This window comes from Cryptomeria japonica, chromosome 5 (assembly GCF_030272615.1).
Source record: "Cryptomeria japonica chromosome 5, Sugi_1.0, whole genome shotgun sequence".
In the NCBI taxonomy this organism is placed as follows: Eukaryota; Viridiplantae; Streptophyta; class Pinopsida; order Cupressales; family Cupressaceae; genus Cryptomeria; species Cryptomeria japonica.
Window position 1 is genome coordinate 712,330,303 of NC_081409.1, and position 17,612 is coordinate 712,347,914.

The window sequence follows — 17,612 nt, forward strand, 5'->3', positions numbered from 1 at the left end:
GATGTACCGGTTATAGAAGCTTTAAAAGTAGATTCAGACGGTTTTGAAACACTATTATCAAAGTTGTTTAACTCAAATGTAGTCAAATTTCCAATAAGAGAATCAACAGTGACTTTATCTTTAGAAATAGATCTCAGTTCTTGAATTGCAGAAACTCTAATAGCATATTGTGGTAGGAGAGTTCTAAGCATTTTACTAACAACAACATCATCATCAATCTTACCTCCAACACTCTTATATTACCTACAACTTCTTTAATCCTTTGACCATATTGTGCAATGTTCTCATCATCAACCATTTTCATGTCATCAAATTTGCCTCTTAAACTTTCTTCTTTTGCTCTCTGTACATGTTCATCTCCTCCATAAATCAAGTCTAATTTCTCCCATACCTCAAATGCAGTTTCTAATCCATGAACATCTATATACTCAGAATTAGATAAAGTACTTACAATTGCTTCAAAGGCTTGAATGTTTTCTTGTTGTTCTTTAAGCTCATCCAGTGTCAAGGGGCTAGTAGTAGGAGCAACATACTTGTTTGTCACATATTTCCAATACTGTGAACCCAATCCTTTAATGTATATCTTCATCTGGTCTTTCCATATCTGGTAGTTGTCCTTGGTAAACTTGGGACCCTCCTTTTTCATCATCTTTCTTCAGGATCTTTCCCTCGAGCTCTTAAGCTTTTTGCACATAGAGGACCAATGCTCTGATACCAATTGTTAATCTTAGAGGATCCGGTTAATATTAAGAGGGGGGAGTGAATCAATATTAACAACAAATTCAAATATGAAACTCAACATTATAAAACTTTCACCAAATCAAACAATAACCAACAACAAAGTCATTTACCAATACCGGTATCTACTGATAATCAACTGCTAATCTGATTTATCAAGTCTTCACATTAAGTGTTCATTAACCATGCATTAACTAAAAATAAAACATAACATCACATAAAAACATTCACCATATGAACACCATGTGACCATGTTTTTCACATGGAAACCCAAATAGGGAAAAACCACGATGGGAATTGGTACCCGCAACAATTGTGCACTCTTTCAGAATACGCCCTGTTAGGAGCCTAGCACGGTTAGGAGCTTACAAAGATGCCATGTTAGGAGTCACCTAGTTAAGGGATTTAAATGATGAGCCCTGTTAGGAGCTTTGACATATTAGGATCAACCTTGCAAGAGGATTTAGAACTCAAATGTTGAGCCACCCTGTTAGGGGATTTACAATTTAAGGCATGTTAGGACCTACCCAGTTAAGGGATTTTGAATGTTGCAACTATTAGGGAACAACAGTGAATGATTTGGGTATAACACTTAACTGCTTGCTTGATCAAACCCAATTCCGCTCCAAATCTGCTACACTCTAGCAGATCTATCACACTCTGGTTCAGCTTCACACTCTTCTCAAAATCACCAACACAACAAAAATCAACTAAACCAACATAAATAACCTTTACAACTAGGTCGGTTACTAAACCCTAGATACATCAAGAATTTACAATACAAATCATCTTAGATCATATCAGATCATCATACAGATCATTACAACATTTTAAAAGACAATATCAACCGTTGAGTGACCATAACTCATCACAACAACTCAATCTGATACAAAGTCAAACCCTTAGAACACTCTTCTAAGCGCTTCGTTGTTTCCCAAGAAATTTCATCTTCAAACACACCAAAACAACAATTCATCCATCTACACAGGTTGTGCCACGTCACTCCAACATTTGAACTTGATGTAGATCACCGCCAAATCAAAAAACATTATCGGTTAAGAGAATTCTTTACCGGTCCTTAAACCCAAGCAAAAATACAACAGAAATCATAAACATGACCTTCGGTAACCAAAACATGATGCGGTTCCGACTAGATACATTTTACAGTGATATAAGCACACGTTCCAAACCACAACACTTCATTCATCACCAATCACCAGATCTAATCAAAACATTTCCTCGTTTACTGGTTAAGGTCCTAATTCCCAGTTTCTTGTTTCTTTACTGGTAGACCAAAAAGACTAAGATGACAAAATACAACATAGTAAACATCAATTGTCATCAATGACAACACAAATAACTGATCAAAGTCATCCAATCATGTAATCTCAATCTCTTCATCACAATGTCATCACAAAAATTCCTTTACCGGTTCAGTCATCATTCTTCATCTGCATCAGTTATGCCAATCATGCCAACACATAGAAATACAAGCAAAAAAATACATGAAATTGGAGAAACCAACATATAAAACAATGTATGAATGAGATGTACATATAGAAAAGAGGGAAGAAATTGCCAATGTAATTAATGGAGAAGATTTAGCAATTGAATACCACTAATAGTGAGTAGTGGTGAGTCAACTTCCTCAAAGCTAGCAAGAGTTAGCAAGTCAACTCTCTCTAACTAGGACACCTAACTAGGCTTAGAGTCATGTGTATAACCATGTGCATAAAATAATATATATACTAACAAGATTGAGCTCATAATTGTGGATCCAATGCTATATAAAAAAATAAACATATTAGAATTCTAATGTTCATACCCCTTTTCTCTATATATCATGAACCGATTAAACACACATTTTTCATGATTTATTACTATATGCTCATATCTAAAAGCATTGAATTGAAATCATTTATCATTCACAAGCATCATTAAAATACCATTTACATTTAATGAAGGCTAATGTTAGGAGCACATTAGTTAAGCACTAAAATCACTCTAGGCTTGCATAGTCATCTTAGGAGCATTTGTACAATTGAGCTTGTTAATTTATTTCATCATTGGCATGATCATAAAGTTGGTCCTTTCCAGTGGTTAACCTAGGAGAACTTTTTCCCTAGTGATTCAACACCCCTAAGTATTTAGGCATGGGTGAGTTATGAAAATTTGAGAACAAAAGTGTACACCAATACCAATTTAGATTTACAAATGCAAAAAATGATCTAATGTGAGGACTCAACAAAAACAAAGACATATGTTTTATACAAATTTTGAGGTAGAATACTAATATAAACTTATCATTCTCAATTCAAAAACATCATTGATTTCAATATTAAAATAGATTCATACATCACTTCTCATATCTAGAGGTAAGTATATCTAGCTATATTGCATTAAATTATTACTTTTTTAATAGAGAATTCTATATCATCCACAATGTCTTGTAGCTACCTGATAAGGGAGCACGAGCCTTCAGGCTAAAATATCTTCAACTAAGAGCTAAGGGCTAAGGGGTATCCATTTCGCCAAATTTGTCCAAGCATGATCCCAACCTCATCCCTTATGATTTCAAAGCTTTGCACTCATCAAAACTTGATCCCTAGTGAGCTCATTAAGAACTATTCAACTTCACAAGCAAACCAAAGATCCATTGACTTACATGGCATTTGATTTTGAATTACATATGACCACAACTCTAGGTTAATTTACAATTCTCTCACACATGGAGCTAAATAATGCTCCACTCTTTCACTCTCATTAAAGATGTAATGAGAGTGAAAGAGTGGTAATGATTCTATTTTATTCAGAGTAATAAAATAGTACTTATAGAGAAACTAAAACATGCATGCACTTATTGTCATCTACACATCAAATTTATTCAAAATCATTTTTTTATTTACGAATATTTGTAAGTCATTGTATATGCCTTTCGACACAATTACAAATTTGACTATTCCAAAGTTTGACAATTCCAAATAAAAATCAAACTTAATTACATAAACCATTTATTTATAAAATATACTTAAAAAATATTTAATATACTAATTATAAAATGAAACAATATCTAATTCTCCATGTTTATCTCAAAAACATAAATGGCCACGTACACTACATGCCCCACCAGGATGTCTTCATTTCTACCGTTTGCACAAAACTAACCACGAGCGACCCTTGTTTATAAAGCGTCCTAAAATTGACAAATAAATATAGAATATTTTATTTTAAAAATAAAAATTGTATATATGAAAATCATCAGTTTCTTTTTAGTAAAATGTTCTCTCCCTTTTTTTTTCTTCTTTTTCTTTTTATTAAAATGTTCAATAAATGATTATGCCAGGAACTTGAGGCCCTGTGCTCAGGATGAGGGGGATGGTGCGAAAATTTGGCGATGGTGCGAAAAACCTTTAAGTGGCGATGGTGGTGCTGACCCGGCTAAACACTTGGCGACTGTAGAGGAGGTTTCCCTCCTCCACGCGGTTTGATTTCTCTATCTCTACTCTCCACCTGTCATTCTTTGTTTTCGCGTGCTTTCTGCTTTGTCTGTCTTTCTTTTAGGGTTTATTTCCCCCGTGTTTGCATTTACTCCTTCTCTGCATCGACTCTCCTTATGGAGTCTGGCTTGGACGGTGCATTCATTGCACCGTCCTCACTTTCTCTCGACGCCCTCCCTGTCTCTCCTAACTCTAGCGCCTGCAACCATGGACAACTCCCTGCCGCTGGGCTGTCGACCAGTTACAAGGATGTCGTGGCAAATCCTGCTCAAGCATTGCCCGACCAGGTGGTCTTCGTGGCGGCCGGAGATCGCAGTGAAGGATCTGGTTTGGGTAAGACCCCTCACGGTGACCCTGACTCTGCTTTCCTTGCTCCTAATGAATGTCTCCTAAATGAAATCATTTCTGAAAAGAATAGGCTTAAGGATTGTGCTATCTTCTTTGTTGTTGTTGAGATAGAAAAGGTTCCACCCAGGAAATTTTTGGATGATTGGTTTCATAACTTCTGGAATATTAAATTAGGGTTTTGTATCTCCTTCTGTCGTCAGATCCAGAAGGGTCTTTTTGTTATATTCTTTGATAACCACTCAATGCAGAGTGAAGTCTTGAAAAAACAATATTGGGCTGTTGGGAAAACATCCTTCCGTGCCCTTGGTTGGACCCCAGAGGCTATCTCGGAAGAAATTTTGGCTCTCTCGAGCCCTAGGTGGATTTTGATTAAGAATGTTCCGCCTTTTCTGTGGAAATTTATCCCTTGAATGCTGGATTCAATTGGCAAAATTGTTAGAATGGACAATTCGTCCAGACTGGTTGCTAATATGGATGCTAGGGTTCTGATTTCCTTGAATCCTGGAATTGATATTCCTAGCAACCTCAACTTTGTTATACAGGATGAAATTTTTTCGTGCCCTATTGAGATCCTAGGTGGATTGAATGCTTGCTTCCTCTACAAAAGAGAAGGGCACCTGCGTAAAAATTGCCCGATTGTTCTCAAATCAAAACCCCACCCTAAACCTAATCCTTCTCCCGCCATCAACAAAGTCTCTCCCCCTGTTCCTAATGAACCTATCTCGGATATTCCTAACCTTGCTCACTCTGCTGACCAGTCTTCCCTTCATTTTGTCGCTGGGTCCCCAGGAGATGACTTTCAGTTGGTTGTTGGAAAATCAAAAAAACGTCAGAGAAAAAACACCCCCATATCTGATAAATGCCCATCCGTCGGGAAATCAAAGACTCCAGCTAAGAAACAGGATATCCTTGAGCTTACTATGATGACCAGAGGCTCTACTGGAAAGACCCATTCTGGCTCTGTGGTTAAAAGTATTGTTCAAGCCATCGAGGATGGTGTTCGCTCCAGTAGGGATACCATTCTTGGTTTAGGCCTTGCCAGGCCGACATTAATGCATGGCCTTCCAGAGGTCATTAATGACGTTCTGGCAGAAACTCCCGCTAATGGTGGTGTCAGTATTGGTGCGAACATCCATGCGATTGAATCACAGTTGAAGGAAATTGGTGATGAGTTTGTTATTAATGTCATCCCTGCAAATCCTAATGATCAAGACTATTCCTCACAAGTGCCATCCTCCCCGCTTGACTGGCAATTGATCCCTAATAATATGAATCTCCACAATAACTTCTCATTGATGGAGAATCTTTCTAATGATGAAAATGACATCCCCCTTCCCCCTCCTAAACCAAAAGGTAGACCTACTGGCTCTAAAAATAAGACCCCCCCGCCTCTAAGAAGAAACTGGGGAAGCATGACCCTCACTGTCAGACTCTTGGCTCATCTGGAGCACAGAACTCTGACTCACCTAATTTACCATGAAGTGCGTCTCCTGGAATATCTGTGGTTTGGAAGCACCAGACAGAAAGCACGTCATTAGAAGATCTCTCAACCCTATCAACTCCATAGATTTCCTCATGCTTCAAGAGCTCAAGGCTACTTCTTTTACTCTTGAGATCAATTTAGATTTTATTTGGAAGGACTCGATTAAAATTTACACTAACCACCCCAAAGGTCGAGGAGGAGCAGCCCTCCTCATTCACCCCAACTGGGAGCCCTTCATAACTTTAAAAGGTGCTTGCCCCTGCAATAGAGCTGCTTGGGTTATTATTAAACATAATAGCTCCATATTCGGGGTTTGTTCTCTGTATGCCCCCAATGATCATAGGGAGAGGGCCGAATTTTGGCAGTTCCTGGCCTCCCTCCCTGATGTGCCCTAGATCTTTGGTGGGGACTTCAACATGATTGAATATCCTATGGATAAGATTGGTGGTAATAGCTTCTGTTGGAAGGCTGATGAAAAGCCTAACTAGGATAGCTTTAAGCATAGTATGCATCTTTTTGACCCCCTCCCCACCAATAAGGCTAACCATGTTGGCATCTGGCATACTTGGTGCAACTTCCAGTAGGGAGCTAACAAGATTTACTCTAGATTGGACCGGTTCTATGTGGATAGAAACCACTTTTCCTTTACCCCTGGGGCTGATGGGAATTTTGTCTCCACTTCCCCCTCCTCCCTATCTGATCACCACCCCATCTCCGCCCTCAATAACCTCTCTGGCCCCCCAGTTCCCCTCCCGGTCCCCGGGAATAAGTTCATTCTCAACACTTCCCTCCTTAAGGACCCCACTACCGTGGTTGCCATTAAGATGGTTAGATTCCTTAACATCCATAACCGCTCTCCCACCCCCCACATCTCCAGATGGAACACTAATATCACCTCTTGGCAAAAACTGCTTAAAACTATTGGTCAGCAGCAAGCTAAGGCTGCCAGATCTGTGGAGAAGTCTCTCTCTATCCTCCTTTCTCGGCTTGAGGCTGAGGCCCAGTGTTCCCCTGATGACACCTCTCTTTCCCTTCTCCTCTCCAAGACTAGAGATGCTCTTCGAAATCATCAAAATGTTAGGATTAGAGGGGCCATGATTCGTGGGCGCCACCAATGGCTGCAATTTGGAGACAAAGGTTCCAAATTCTTCTTTAACCTTCTCAAGCAGAAGAATATTAGGGAGAACATTGATACTTTACTCGTTGACGATGTTCCCATCACCAACCCCGGGGATATCTCTGAGGCTTTTGCCTCCTTCTATCAGAACCTTTCTCCTCCGAAGACAATAGCCACTCCAAGGCTCGTAGGAGTAGGTTTCTCTCTATCATCCCCCAAAGAATTTCTAGGGAGGATGTTGTTTCTTTGGATCAGGCCATCAATATTGGAGAAATTGTTAGGGCTATTCACTCCCTTAAAGATGGTAAAGCCCCGGGACCCAATGGTCTCCCGGCTGAATTCTACAAATCTAACATTGACTGGATTGTCCAAGATCTCCTTGATGTCTATATTGAGGCCCTTGTGAATGGTTCCCTTGGATCTGACATTAACAGAGGCATCATCAAACTTATTCCCAAGGATGGAGATAAAACCCTTATGAAAAACTGGCACCCTATTACCCTTCTCAACGTCTCCTATAAAATCCTTGCTAAAGCCCTTGCTATGAGGTTAGAAAATATCCTCCCTAAGTTCATCTCTTCCACCCAAACTGGCTTCATCAAAGGCTGCTACATCCTGGAAAACCTCATCACTAGTTGGGAGGCCATGGAGTGGGGACGGTTCTCTAAACAAAACTCTGCTATGCTCCTACTGGACTTTGAAAAGGCCTATGACCAAATTGAGTGGGACTTTGTCCTATCCATGCTCAAGGCCTTTGGCTTCCCTGCTTCTTTTTGTAACATGGTTAAGGTCCTCTTCCAAGATGCCTCTGCCCTCATTGAAATCAATGGCTCCCTCTCTTCTACTATTAGCCTTTCCCGGTCTATTAGACAAGGATGCCCTCTGGCCTCGACTCTCTTCGTCATTGCTTCGGAAGCCCTTGGCTTCCTTCTGAAAGACAATTCCCTCTCCCCTTGTATCCGGGGCATCATGCTCCCAGATGACTCCCAACTCTTCAACCTACAGTTCGCTGATGATACCTCTCTTTTTCTTGAGCTTTCTAAGACCAACTTCGAGAACTTGCGCCTTAAATTTCAAAACTAAATAGTGACATCTCTGGAGCCAAAATCTCACAAGCTAAATCTATTCTCCTCTGGTGGGATGATACTCCTCCTGATTGGATCCCCCAAACTGGGTTTCAATGGGGGGGCCCTAACAAGATTGTCAGATATCTGGGTATACCCTTTGCCATCTCTCCCTCCCTTAAAGACATGTGGTCCTGGATCAAGGAAAAAATCTTTAAGAAACTCCTCAAATGGAACCGGAGGTATTTATCTCTTGCTAGCAGATTCCAAGTCTGTCAAATTTTTTTATCTTCCTATAGCATTTATTACTCTTCTACCTGGATGTTCCCTAACTACCAAATCTACGAAATCCAAAAGGCTATCAGGCGGTTCATCTGGTCTGATGGTAAAGGGGGGAGGAAAAAACAGGCTGTCAACTGGAAATGGTGCTCTACTAGCAAATCTCTTGGAGGCCTAGGGTTGAAAGACCTCCGTCTCCAAGGTATCTCCCTTGCGGCCAAATGGATCTTCCATGCACTTGATGGAGATGAACCCTGGAAAATCCTCATTTGCAATAATCTTGAAAAGGCTGTCCCTAGGAAGGCTAAAACATGGAAAGGCCTCCCTCTCAGTGACATCATTGCTGGGAAGTTCCCTGTGAGCGTCCATGGCTCCCCCATTTTCAAATCTATTTGGAAATCTTGGGAGGTTGTTAGGGGCCTCCTTAAAGATACTGAGTTCTTCAATGATAAGATTATCCATGGGGAGAGTTCTATCTGGTGGAACCTTGAGTATAACTCCAAACCTCTTGCTCTCACCAGGGGCTGTTCGGCCCGCCTATGGGCTCAGAAAGGCATCAAGCAACTTGTCTCTATTCTTGAAGATGGCTATCTCATCCCTTGGGAAGACCTCAAAGATACCTTTAACCTCCCCTCTTCGCAGAAAAGAACCTACAAGCTTATTCAGATTGCCTGCTCTAACATTGGCCTCCCCAAACTCTGTGAGGTTGACTCCCATAGCTTTCTTGAGTTTAAATGGCCCCAAGGGACTCTCCTTCACAAAACTAAAGCTAAACACATATACTCTGCCCTTTCTTACAACGACTCCATCATCAAGCATGTCAACCACCTCTGGTATATGGACCTAACCCTCCCTCAATGGCACCGAAAGACTTGACAGATTCTAGAAAAGGCCTATTGCCCCTAAGATCAAATGCTTTAATTGGTTCATTATTCTTGACAGGCTCCCCCTGAGAAAGGACTCTGTTGATTATAATATTTGCACTATTTGCAGGTTACCTGAGACTACTAGACATTTTTTTTTTTACTGTGTTATTGCTAAGGAAGTGTGGCTTATGTTTGGTTTATAGATTCCCTATGCTGTGCAGACTTTTGATATTATATCTGGCTTCATTCATGGTCTTAAAAAGGATGCTAATCTTCTCTGGTCTATTCTTTCTGCCCATATTCTGTGGTATCTCTGGGATATTAGGAACAAAGAGCTTTTTCAAGGTCATGTGAGGGTTCTTACTGAGTCTTTTCGAAGACTGACTTTCTATCATATTGCTATGCAGGTCTCTATAATATTGGATCTGGAAAGAGACAAGTTGTTTAGGTTCCTTCAAGATGGAGCTGCTACAATGTTTGTATTCGAGATGCGGGATGGCTATGAGTGGATGAGGTGCGCTAAAGACCTCGACAAATTCAACCAAGCTCTCACTAAGCTGATACGTGAGATCCATGGAGCCAGTGCTCCCTCATATGAACAACCTCATATGCTTGTTAAGATCATGGAAAGTAAGGAGATAGCTTGGATGGAAGGCCCTGCTGGATGGACTGCCTGGGTGGATAAACTTAGTCATTGGTTATCCTAGTTGCAGGCTCTATGTGTTTTGTCTCTTGACTCTACTTTTGTCCGTCGTGCATACTTGGCTGATCGGTGATTAGGCCTTCTTTTTTATGTAATTTTTGTTTATACTTGATATGAGGCAGTGCCTCCCCCTTTGAACGTATTGTATTTTGATACTTTTACTCTCGATTTCCAATACAAAAAAAAAAAATGCTCAATAAATTAATAGATTTTTTTATTTTCTTAATCAAATTTAATATTTTTGAATAAATTCAATAAAAATCAATTCTTGTGTTTTTGAAAGAGAAGTTTGTTCAAATCCTACAAGAATAAGCTATGTATGTCTTATTTTATATAGCAGGTTATGTACGGTAGTCTCTATTGCTATAAGTCATCTGTAGACCTATGCAGAGACTGCTCCATATGATAGGTTATATTTCTTGTTGGATGTAAGCCTCTAACAATAAAAATGAGATAACAATCAGACTTCAACTTTTAACTCTCCATCAAAAAGATTTCAACATCAAACTTGTGCTGACTGAACCATCTTATAAATAATATAAAATCTTTAAAAAATATCTGATTACTGAAACCATGGAAGTCAATTTTTTTGGAATACTAGATTATTAAAACCATTCCTCATAAAATATATTAATCAACTTTTTCTAGAATCTCTGGTTTTGGAAACCATCCCTCACATTACCTGGTTACTGAAACCATTTCTCATCTTTAAGAAGTAAAACTAATGCGGGTGAATGAAATGTGAAAGAAACTTCCTCCTTATTGACACAGGATTATCATCCTTTTTAAGCCCATCTATACATTGAATTGAGATTCTACTGCTTCTTCCATATTAAACGGTGGAGAGATACATCCTTTGCAGGCGGAATACATTCCCCTTTTGTCTGGTATGGTAATTCAATTATGTTTATTTCTGAATTTTACGGATTTTATTGCTGTTTTCTTGAAAAAAACTAGATTATAAATGAGGGTTTAATGTTTGTAAATGTGTCCGTTTTGAGAGCTATGGAGTTTGAGAGAAAAAAGATCTTTGTTTACTACTGATTTTGTGAAGAAAGGTTTTATTTGTTTTTAATTTCAATTAACTTTAGCTGAACTTATTACATACTGTTAGGTTTTTTTTCTGAAGTAAATTTGGATTGTATGTGGAGAAATACATTAGCAGAGAGATCCATCAGCCGTCTGAACTGCAGAAAATTCCTGCCCACCAAAAGACAACCCAAACTACCCAAAATACTGCCTGAAACTTACAAACACAGATCCAACTTCCAAGTCCACAACAGGGCTGAAAAACCCCCCCCTGCTTGTTACAGCCCCCTTGCAATCTGGGAGCTAGGATTAGAGGCCAGAGGCCCTTCTTATTATGGGATCTGAGCTCCATTTGAGAGGTGGTTTTTGTTAGATATGTGAAGTTCAATAGACTCGTTCCTTTTTTCTTTTAATTGTTTGTCTTCTCAAATTTTTTTGAGATGGATAATGTAGTCATTGTTAAAGTAATTGTTTTTGCTGCTGTATGTATAAACAAAACTCAGATATTAATACAGAGATTTCCTCTACATCCTAACTACATAAATTTGATATTTTCATGTCTCATTTATTTGTCTTTTCATGCAAACAGTTTTCTGCCTTGACAATGGCTTCCTAATTGTGAATTAATTCCTCCACACATACAAGGTAGAGGTCTTGCTACTGGAATCTGCCTTTGTAGTCACTTGACCATCCAAGGAAAAAGGGCATTTATCCAAAATAGAGATAGGAAGCCCACCATCCATGGGAGCCTCACCCGAGAAACTAAGAATCATATAGAGATTTAACTAAGAGATAGGAAGCCTGCTATCTAGGAGAGCAACATATGAGAAACTAAGAATCATGGAAACTGGGGTGAGGGCCGCAGACTCTAGCACCTTAAACTAAACATTCTAAATTGAGAAGAAGATTTTGAAGGATAGAATACTGCAAAACATTTTGTTTGTCTATGGATTCTTGGTGTGTTTATGAAGTGGACTAATTCTGAATGAGTCCATTAGAAATTAAGTCTTGTTGAGTGCAACGCTCTAATATCATAAGGAATGAAGTCAGGATCATTGTTCCAGACGACTTTGGTAGAATGCATACCTCTTAGTCCTTGACTCTTAGCCAAAAAGATTCAACCTATAACTTTTACATCTATAATGAATAGTTAAACAAATTTAAGTTTAATATAAAATCTTCCAGAAAAAAAAAGTTATTTTCTTCAATTTCTGAGTCCTTACGAATGAGATCCAGAGGCACCAAAGGAAACTTAATACCAGCCAAAATTGTCTGATGATGCTCAGCATCAATTCACTAAGAAGTCTACCTGACTTGCTTGGTTTTTGGATGCAGGAAAGCATCTGCCAAATGACCTTGTGCAAAACAAAATTTACGCCTGTAGATCATCCTCTCGTAATCCATGGTCTCTGACTTGGAGACAAGTATCCATTTCAGGCTTAGTTTGGCAAAGGAGTTACAAATAGCAGTTAGACAAGAGGTTAACTAAAGCTGCAGTAGGAAATTAGGCAGCTAACCCATATTGGAACCACTAAAAACAGTCTCTGTGGCAGGATTGAATTCTGGGTTGGAGGGTCCCAGAATAGCATTACCCCAAGTCCAGAGGCCTGCTTTCAAAATAAAATTCCACTTATCATCCAATTCACAATTCACTACAAAAATAATCCCTGAGCAAGCAGAAATTTTTCTAAAAGATCAGACAAATAGTGTTTACAAGTCTCTGAAATCCAATCATGGAGGTTTGCAAGGCTTGGCCAGAAATTATTGAACTACAATTCAATATCAGATTTGCAAACAGTTTCTCATTTTCCACAATTTTTGGGTCCAATTCTAGAAGAAGAATCTTCTCAGATTTCCACAACAGCTTCAACAATCTTTTTCTGGGTTAAGATTTTTGAACAGGTATTGTCTTTTTTAGTCAGACTTCAAACTTTATTTTTTTGTCATTAAATTAAAAGACATTTGATTTAATGACAAAATTCATGTTGTAGGTATGTAGATGTAGATGCTACTGAGTTCAAATCTTCTACAATTGATATTCTTTATTCTCTTTTTTTCTTTTATACTAAACATTAGCCTTTACTTATAATATATGACTATTTTTCATGATATCTATAATGTCGTGTTCCCCTAAATGTAACCCTTATAGACCATAAATTTAATACTATGTAGCCCTCGTAGAGCATAAATTTAATGCTTCATATTAATCATAAATTTAACTATGTTCTTAGAAAATCAATACTTTTGTGATAAAGACTGGTTTAACTTATTTTATACCTCTATTTGCCTTGTCTCAAACACGTTATGATTGACCAAATTCATGTTTTGCCCTGTCTAAGACACATTTGAGGAATGACAGTCAATTTGGTGAAAGATAAATTTTATATAGATAGGCAAATTTAAATATAAAAGATTTAATGTTTTTCAAATATGAAATATTAATAGATAGATAAAAAACCTATATGTATTTCATTGAGTTGATAAAATTATGATGTTTTATAGGGTATTGAAATATCTATGATTAGGGATGGATTTTGGAGACAAGATATACTAATTTTAGGGGATCATTGTAGAGTGTGGTAAATAGAATTTATTATTATAATTTAAAAAAAAAAAAATAGTTTAAAATGTAAATTAATTTATTTGTATGATATATAAATATGAAATAAATGTAAATATAAATATAGTGTTATTATATTTAACATTAAATTTAGTATAATATTATAATATTTAATATAGAATAACATAGTTTAAAAATTCAAGCTCAACAAAATATAATAGACACAAAATTATTATTTGACTTGACAATTCACAAAAAATCAACAAAATGACCTAACATACAAAAACACATATATTTACAAAATACTCTTAAAAAAACATGCATAAAACTGAATTTAGAAAATTGATAAATAGTTTTTCATTAAATTATGAAATGACAGATCAAAAAATAATTAATACAATATTACATTATCATAGTGTAAAGTGAAACGCCATGTATCATAATATCTAGTGAACTATCATATATGCACTTAAATTTATAATTACCAATAATGTCTTGTGTTGCTACATCTATCAACACTTGTTATGTGTGATCTCTTCATATAAAGAAAAAGAAATCTACAAACTCTTGTACAACACCAAGCTCTATTTTATCACAAAGTTGGACATCTCTCCTTAGGGGTTGTAACTGAATGTCATATCTTAAACAAAAGATTGAATTTGAAACTCTAACATAAACAAATACATTTAAAAAATTAAAGATTATAAAATGTGTAGTTGAATTTTAACAACTAGCTAAATAACATTAAAGAAACAAACAAATACATTTTTAAAATTAAAGATTTTAAATTGTGAAGTTAAACTCTAGCAACTAGCTAAATAACATTAAAGAAATGATATTTAGAAAATAATAATAAAATTATAAAATAAGATAAAAAAAGCAACACAAAAACTTGCATTGTTAAGTTATATACACTATTAAAATTACTTGTAAAGGTATGGAATGTGGAACATGTTAACATAATAAAAGCTTGAAAAAATTATGAAAAATGAAATGTTTTAATGCTTTTCTTATTGTGGGTCATATTTATTCATTACCAAACAAGTTTTTCTCTCAGACTTAATTTTTGGATCTTATGATTTTTCTCACGAATAAGTGAGTTTTTACATAATTGTTTTAATTTTGTTAATGTGCATAATATTATTAATAGATTATATAAATGTTTTATTAACACCATTTTAAGATTAATCTTAATAAATTTTGAAGAATGAAATAAAAATCAATTATTTCTCTTAAAAATGCTTTTAAATTCAATTTTGATGAAACTTATCAAAGAAATTTTAAGAACTTAAGGGTTAGGTGCCATTAGAGATTGTAAAAATGCTTTCAAATTCAATTTGATGGGACATGCTATTAGAGATTGTAAGAGCTTCCTTATTATTGTTGCTTGCAAACTAATCCACAATTATCAATTACATTTTCATTAAAAAATAGCCACTTTTTCATGGAAGGAGATTTTATAATTGTAGTCAAGGTCTAATTGAAGCATCAATAACTCTAAGCATGTGGAAGGGCTTTAAGAACTATTTTCTTGGAGGAGAGGATCTCATTAAAAAAAATTCACTATAAGATATAGAATTTCCTTACAAATAAGAGGTCTTATGTTTATATTTTCATATTTAAGATGATGTTAAAAAATGTATAAATTCGAGATGATTTTGAAGGAATTTTTTTTAATTAAACTTTGAACTTCTCTAAAAAAAAATTAATTAAAATATTTTAGCATTTAAGTATTGCTAAAAATTAACCAGATTATCAATCTATGCAATTTTTAAAGCTTAAAACTTTTAGCTTGCTTAGTATTAGGAAGGGGTCTTGTGAAAGTGTTACAATAATTTTTTTTTGTAGAGCTCAAGATTTCATGGGAGAAAAGTATAAATTCTTTTGCCATGTGAAATAAAATAGAAGTTCTTACTTTTTAGATTTTAGATTAAGAGAGTGCCTTTGGAGTGCCTGCTTCATAAATTCTTTTGCCATGTAGGTTTAACATTCCTTGTTGCTAAAAATAATCATGAAATTGCTAGCAATTTGAAGCTTAGCTCTTCAAGGGATAGACCTTATAACCTCTCTAGTGATGTGCAACAAATTTTCATCCACACCAAAGAAATAAAAAAATAAAACCATAACTTAGACTAATCAAAATACATTATTACAAAATTCATAAACCCCTACTTATTAAAAGTTGTAGAAAAAATTCAACAATACTCAGCTCCATAATCCACAGCCTTATCCAGTAAGGAGCAATTGAAACCAAGTGGCACTTCAATATGGAGTATGTGGCTTACAGGAATATTCGTTATTAAAATCCTCCCTTTCATTTATTTAATTATTCCTAAAAAGTTGCTAACATCATCAAGAACTAACTCTCATCAAATCCCTTTCATTCATTGCTCAATTAAGAACTAACTCCAATCAGCTCCGAATTGAACCTTGAAAAAGACCAAAAAAAAATTGAAAGAAAGACAGTGCATTTTCTGCACTTTCATTCTAGAACTTGATGCTATCAAGAACAGCCGGACAGTTATGAAACCACTCTTGCGGACTACTCTTGAGCCTTTTTCTCTGCTCTAATTGAGTCCTTATTTCTTATTTTTGCTGTTCTTAACCAAAGGAGTGATGTCGTTTAGAGGGTTGACAACAGAAGTTAGGCCGATCAATGTTTTCCTTATTTAGTCGGACCTGGCGGAGGCAGAAATCGAAGAGGTGCTGGGGATCGATTATATTAAACTTGACATGACAGGCCGAGTAAACTGTGAAGTGGGGTTCTGTTTCTTGTCAAATTCGCTGTGGCTGGTGAAGAAAAAGGAGGCTGAGATGCCGGTGGTGGCTTGTCTAGCGAGGACACAGTACAAAAGTAACTTGGAAGAGATGTTGGAGCTTCATTGCGGTATCCAGCTGTACAAGTTCCCATCTTGGGTCTTGAGTTTAGGGATCTTGTGTTCTTGGGTTCATTCGAAAAGCTTGAAAAGCGGTTCCTGGCTTTTACCAGACAAGTGAGGTCGATGCATGGTTTGCTTACGAACGGTGATTTGAACGAAAACTATATGGAGTTTGAGTTTGGCAGTTTGGAGCAGCCCATTATTACCACGCTGCCTGTTTCTGAACCAGACAGAGTTGCCACAGCAAAGAAAGTGACAACTGCACTTCTGCAGATTGCAGGTTTCCTGGACCAGTGGCGCAGGATAGGACTTTCAGGCGCCACAGGTTGTCATTCTGAACTGATTTCGTTTTTCTCTGTTTTTATCTTGTAATGCCTTAATTTTTTTGGTTTTCTGCGAGGGCTTTTAGGTTTTAGGCCTTCTAGACTAGTGCCAGCCTTGTGTTTTGGTGTGTATTTGCATTTCAGTGATAGCGGTAGACATGAATGCAATATAATGAATAATTGAAACATGTAATCAAGGAAGCACGGTTATCAACATGGAAGCTAGCTGAGTTTGATGGAAGAATTAGTGCATTTAGAAAGATCGAACAACTTATTTGAAATCTTATCCTTAGTATATCTACCCTTTTTGGCTCAGGAGAACAGAAGCATCAGATAGATAGTAAGAACCTCAAGATAAATGTTAACTTCTGTTCTATGTTTATAGTTTGGAAACACAAGACATTGGTCTACATTTAATCACAGTTGTAAACTGTCTTATACCTGCTCCAAGGTACAAGTATTGAGAGACAAAATTAACATAGATGAAAACACAATATTGCTCAATGTAATTAAGGCTTTTCAAGTGGCCATATCAACTATCTTTGAAATGTTTTCTTGCAAAATCTCATAAGAAGAGTGCCTAGGTTGTTCACAGAAGAACTTGAGCATTGATGGTCAGCTTGGAATTCTTTGGTGATCAGCTTATTGTTCATGATATATTTGTTCAATTGTACTTCGTGCTGCTGATTGAAGTTCATATGTTGATAATTTGAATCTATCAAGCTT

General features: G+C 36.7%; 1 protein-coding gene across 3 annotated transcripts in view; it reads left to right on the forward strand.

Annotated features, from left to right (window-relative positions):
- The first annotated feature begins 10,705 nt into the window (after positions 1–10,705).
- The window catches only part of LOC131030962 (eukaryotic peptide chain release factor subunit 1-3), a 54,700-nt gene continuing 47,793 nt past the window's right edge, over positions 10,706–17,612 (forward strand). For 2 of the 3 annotated variants that reach the window (XM_057961931.2, XM_057961934.2), the window contains exon 1: positions 10,706–10,982. The gene's annotated coding sequence lies outside the window, so the exon portion shown is untranslated. Of the gene's footprint in view, positions 10,983–16,118; positions 16,889–17,612 lie in introns of those variants that run through there. The other variant, XM_059221656.1, reaches the window with a different exon arrangement.